This window comes from Coenobita brevimanus, chromosome 40, assembly GCF_032717465.1.
Source record: "Coenobita brevimanus isolate Jiangsu-jjx chromosome 40, ASM3271746v2, whole genome shotgun sequence".
Taxonomy (NCBI): domain Eukaryota; kingdom Metazoa; phylum Arthropoda; class Malacostraca; order Decapoda; family Coenobitidae; genus Coenobita; species Coenobita brevimanus.
The window spans coordinates 57,463,077-57,468,692 of record NC_136993.1 but is presented as its reverse complement, the minus strand read 5'-3'; the positions used below and the strand labels follow the sequence as shown (position 1 = coordinate 57,468,692).

The 5,616-nt window shown below is 38.9% G+C and overlaps 1 non-coding gene across 1 annotated transcript; it reads right to left on the bottom strand.

Moving 5' to 3' along the window:
• Positions 1 to 3,175: 3,175 nt before the first annotated feature.
• Positions 3,176 to 3,294, bottom strand: LOC145397399 (5S ribosomal RNA). Its single transcript, XR_013896973.1, has one exon. It is a non-coding gene; the product is annotated as a 5S ribosomal RNA (ribosomal RNA).
• Between the last annotated feature and the right edge of the window lie 2,322 nt (positions 3,295 to 5,616).

Below are 5,616 nucleotides of genomic sequence, written 5' to 3'. Positions count from 1 at the left end.
CAAGAACATGGCTTCGTGTCAGGGACGCGGCTTCATGTCAGGGACATGGCTCATGTGGCTTCATACGGTTACAAAAACTCAGCTTTCGTATCAAGAACATGGCTTCGTGTCAGGGACGCGGCTTCATGATAGGGACATGGCTCAGTATCAGGGGTGCGGCTCCATATCTTGCACACACCTTCCACGTCCCCCACATGCTCCAGTCCATATTTACCCAGTCGTTCCTCCAGTTCTCTCATATATTCTGCCTTTTTTTCCATCTTCTTTTAACCTTTCCACCCTCCTTGTATGAAGTACTTCCTCTTGTCTTTCCCCTCTTCTATTTCTTCATTTCATTTGGACTTTGATTCTCATCACCAAGTGGTGGTCAGAAAGTCCACTCCCAAGTGGTGGTCAGAAAGTCCACTTCCCTAACCTCTGTATGTTCTTGCATCCATATGTGTATTGTGTAATATTCTTTTCTGTACAGGGGAATGCAATGTACTTTACGTAATAACTGTGAGATATTCGTAGTTTGTTTACTCTGAATCAGGTGTTGGAAACCATCTAATGCTGCTCTCACAATAACTTTGTAGCTGCCTGTAGTGGAGTTTTGTATATAAGTTATATATATATTGAACTTGTGGACGAGCGATTGTTATACGTGAGTAGCTTTGTAAGTAGATAATCTTGATTCCCATTTGTCATGCAATGACAGCAGAGGTAAAGATTAGTATGGGACTATTTTCATTTGTCTTGGAAATATTAACAAAGTCACACACGAGTGAAGTATAGAGTCCCGCCTGCTACCTCCCTGTCTCTCTCTCTCTCTCTCTCTCTCTCTCTCTCTCTTCCATGTTGCTAAGCCCTTCTCCCTACTACCTGCCTGTTCTATGGCCTGTCTCCTTCTGCCTCTGCTTCCTAAATTCTGGTGTAGCAGGGGTCGTGTCACGTGTGTTACACTGCTGTTGGAAAGTTCTAGAAGCCTGTGTGTGAGTATGTGTGTGTATGGTCACGAGGCGCTGTCGTGTGCCTATAAAGCATTCCTTGAGTTAAGAGTGTGTAAGCATGTTTAGCATTGCTCGATTCTCGCAGACACAATACCTTCTCATCGTCTGACTTCCTGCTTCTATCTGTCTCTCTATCTAGCTGTTTATCTGTTTATCTATTATGATTTGTAATTATAATATGGAGTCCTAACATATGCTCGGCCACGCCGCTGAAGGTCCTTCGACAGCAATCATCATTGACATATGCTAATCTATTAGTACATAATATTGATTATAATATTGTATACATATAATATTCATAGTAAATTGCAATGATCTAGTAATATTACCTTTTAAACAAGTTGAATACATAATTGAACAAATGCAATGGTTGTTGTATGACATTTTGTAAGATGTGTATGTATAACAGACATACACATATAATTGTGCAATGGTAATACTGCTAGGTTATTACATTACATATTGAGTTATCCCTTTAGTAATGTCTAATATTTCACCTAACTTGTAAGATGATTCGGGTGATACAGAATTGTGGTATAATTGTATGACTTATAATACTGTAACATTGTGGTAATACATAATTGTAACTGTGAATTGTTACATAATCGTATAGTAATTGTTCCATTGTAGTAATACATAATTGTGTTGGCCTTATAATTGTAGTTACATTTTGTTAATGCAACTGTTACATAATTGTGTTGGCCTTATAATTGTAGTTAAAGTTACATAAAAGTTACATCTTGTTAATGCAACTGTTACATAATTGTTACATATTGTTTGTAGTTACATAACTGTAGTTAAAGTTACATAAAAGTTACATCTTGTTAATGCAACTGTTACATAATTGTTACATATTGTTTGTAGTTACATAATTGTAGTTAAAGTTACATAAAAGTTACATCTTGTTAATGCAACTGTTACATAATTGTTACATATTGTTTGTAGTTACATAATCGTAGCAAGTGTAACATAATGCAATCGTTTGTCGTTACATAACTGTTACATATCGTTTGTAGTTACATAATTGTGGCAAGTGTAACATAATACAGTCGTTTGTCGTTACATAATTGTTACATATTGTTTGTAGTTACATAATTGTAATAATTGCAGTCCTGACATTGAATCCGGTCATGCTGCGGTCGATGATATGATGTGCCATGCCACTAGTTTGTGGAGACAACAATTTGCTCTTGTTGTTGTTGCTGATTCTCTCCTCATTAGAGGAGACCGGGCCTTGCTGTAGGCCGGTTGGTGGTGGTTGTCTTGAGTGAGGTAAGGGGGAAGACAGGGCCTGGGGAATGCCCAGCACACACGCCCTGTCTCCTGGCTAAGTTTGCGGTGTGTGTGTACAATTTGCTTTTTATTTCACTTATAGAAGGAGTTTATGTGGTATTTTGGCATTTGTAGTAACACTTATACTTATTTTCATTTGTTTGTTATGGGATCTTACTCTATTTAGTTTTCTTTCTTTCTTTGTTTTTTTTTGTATGTATTGATTTTCTATAGTTTGTTTTTCTTCGTTTGTCTACGCTTTTTCTGTGTTGTTCATGGTTGCATAATTGCTGGCTAATTTCCTTGGGACCCTTTTTTAAGGTTTAGTTTATATTGCACAGATATTACTGAAAATTATTTTATATAGTCCCATATTTTGTCATTTTATATAAAAAGTATATATACACTATATACAGTATTAACTATATACACTGACTTGTTGTTCACTTGTACCTATCGTGGGCAATATATGTGTCAACACTGTGTGGAAATCTTTGTCTTCACGATTGTGTTGAAGATGTTCATTCTTGCTAACGTCATTTGTGTTGGCCATTTTTTTTTTTCTGGTTTTCTTTGTAACTTAATTTATCTGTTTCCACAAGGTAGCTTCAATTAATAAATGTTTAATACAGTTCTTTTAATCGCTCACTGAGTAACTGTGATGGTATATTATCTTTATCACTTTGTAGATATAATAATGTATAGCCGTATGTATGAAACACGTATTTTATGTAGGTATAAATGGTAACACTCGTTGGTAGTAAATAAATGCTATAATAAATGAATGAATATATCCATCCATCCATCCATCGCCAGACGCCATGTATCCCAAACGGGGTGGTCAATGGCTTAGAGTTAATTGTTTTACAGGGAGGGGCACTAACCCTCCACCAACCCCACTTGACACGTAGGGATGCCAACAGCATCTGGTGTTCCCAGGCGGTCACCCATCCAAGTACTAACCAGACCCAACGTTGCTTAACTTCGCTTATCGGACGGGAAGCGGTGTACTCAACGTGGCATGGCCGTAGAATATTTATTGTTGGTGCAAGTATTTAATGATTGAATTATGAAGATAATTGAAGTAGGTATATGTACTTAAATTGTAACTATACAGCACGTTTTATATGTTTGTGCCGAAGTTTTTTGTCTATCACTGTGTATTGTATAAATGAAGTAACTCACTAATTTTTACCCTGGTGGAAATGGTGTGAGTGGTGTTGCACGTGGTGACAGCGTTGTTCTTCACGGGTTGATTGACGTGTTGTGGGGTGTCAGACACATGGCTTGGCGTCGTCTCAGCACACGTATGGTGACGTCGACTTCCCACACTGGTGGATGTGGTGAGTAAATGAGTAGCGATGAGTAATTTGAGTGAAGATGAGTGAGTAAGATGGGTTGTGAATATGGACTTGGTATTTCCTTCGTCGTCTTGACCTCTTCACTCCTGCGTCAGCGGTGGAGGTTGGGTGGATGTAGCAGAGAGAGGAGGGTGAGGTCTGGTGGTTGTGAGTTGTGAGTCGTGTCTCATTCTTCGTTTGTTTGTTTTGTTTGTCTTTCTTGATGTATTCTCGGTCCTTTTTTCTTGTGATTTACTCGTTGTGGGATGAAGACTGCCGCTACTTGAAGGAGCGTGTAGAAGATTATACAGATGACTCGTGGAGTTGTTACTTGTAGTTGATTGTAGATGGTTGTAGTTCGTTGGTTCATCGTAGAAATTACAAGATTGTTTGTATCAGTACTTTGTTAAACTACTGGCAAGGCTTCGTGTGATCACTTCTAAATCAGCGTGATGATCGTGGAGACGGAGGGGGAGTTTTTTTTTTTTTTTTTTTTTGTGTCCGACTCTGGGCATAGGCTTCACAGCCTGCTATCAAGGCCCAGCAGTCCTCCTACATACCATACACCTCTACATGTCACCACTTCGGCGCTAACACCCACCGTCCATATTGAATACATGCTAGGGCTGTCTCATATAGGACTGGTGTATTGGTATTAGCGGGGGTATTTTTACGACATGTTGGCAGGTCTTCTGGTAGATCAGTAAAGCCTGATTTAATGAAATTCAAATCCTTAAACTGTTCCCTGCCCCAGCGGGGATTTGAACCTGGGTCCGTTAGGACCGCACGCCACCTCTCTACCGGTTGAGCCACCACCTCCCCCAATTGGAGAGAATACTGTCAGAAGCTGGTTGTGAGTTGTTGGTTGTGAGAGGTATTTTTTTTGTTTTCACTGTTGATAATGCAGAATCAATTGTACACTCGTGGGCTTGTATTTTGTAGGAATTCATTGTAGAACTGAAGCTAATCTTGTAGAGTGTTGCCTGTTTTTGTAGAAATTCACTGTTGATTCGAAGACGAGGTCCGTACTTTCGCTACAAACCAAATGTCCTAAAAGACTTTGTAGTAACTTGTAGTGATGATCTCAGAATAACTTTGTATAAACTTGTTGTAGTGGAGTTTGTATATAAGTTATATATATATTGAACTTGTGGACGAGCGGTTGTTATACGTGAGTAGCTTTGTAAGTAGATAATCTTGATTCCCATTTGTCATGCAATGACAGCAGAGGTAAAGATTAGTATGGGACTATTTTTATTTGTCTTGGAAATATTAACAAAGTCACACACGAGTGAAGTATAGAGTCCCGCCTGCTACCTCCCTGTCTCGCTCTCTCTCTCTCTCTCTCTCTCTCTCTCTCTCTCTCTCTCTCTCTCTCTCTCTCTCTCTCTTCCATGTTGCTAAGCCCTTCTCCCTACTACCTGCCTGTTCTATGGCCTGTCTCCTTCTGCCTCTGCTTCCTAAATTCTGGTGTAGCAGGGGTCGTGTCACGTGTGTTACACTGTTGTTGGAAAGTTCTAGACGCCTGTGTGTGAGTATGTGTGTGTATGGTCACGAGGCGCTGTCGTGTGCCTATAAAGCATTCCTTGAGTTAAGAGTGTGTAAGCATGTTTAGCATTGCTCGATTCTCGCAGACACAATACCTTCTCATCACCTGACTTCCTGCTTCTATCTGTCCCTCTATCTATCTATTTATCTATTTATCTATTATGATTTGTAATTATAATATGGAGTCCTAACACTGCTTCATTTTCAGGGAGTTAGATGCACATATCATCTAATTCTACCTGATGATTTATTCTTTAGCCCGATGTAGCCGATTGTAATTCCTTAAATCCGGAATCGTTATGGTATTTAACTATTTGCAGACAATTTTATTTCACTTACGAAAAAACTATGATTAGTTAAAATGAATGATTGGACATTATTTACCTTCTCAAAATCTAAAAGTGTTTAAAATCTGAAGAAAATAGTTTGATGTCCGAAGTCAGGAACAATAAAACGAATAAATCTTC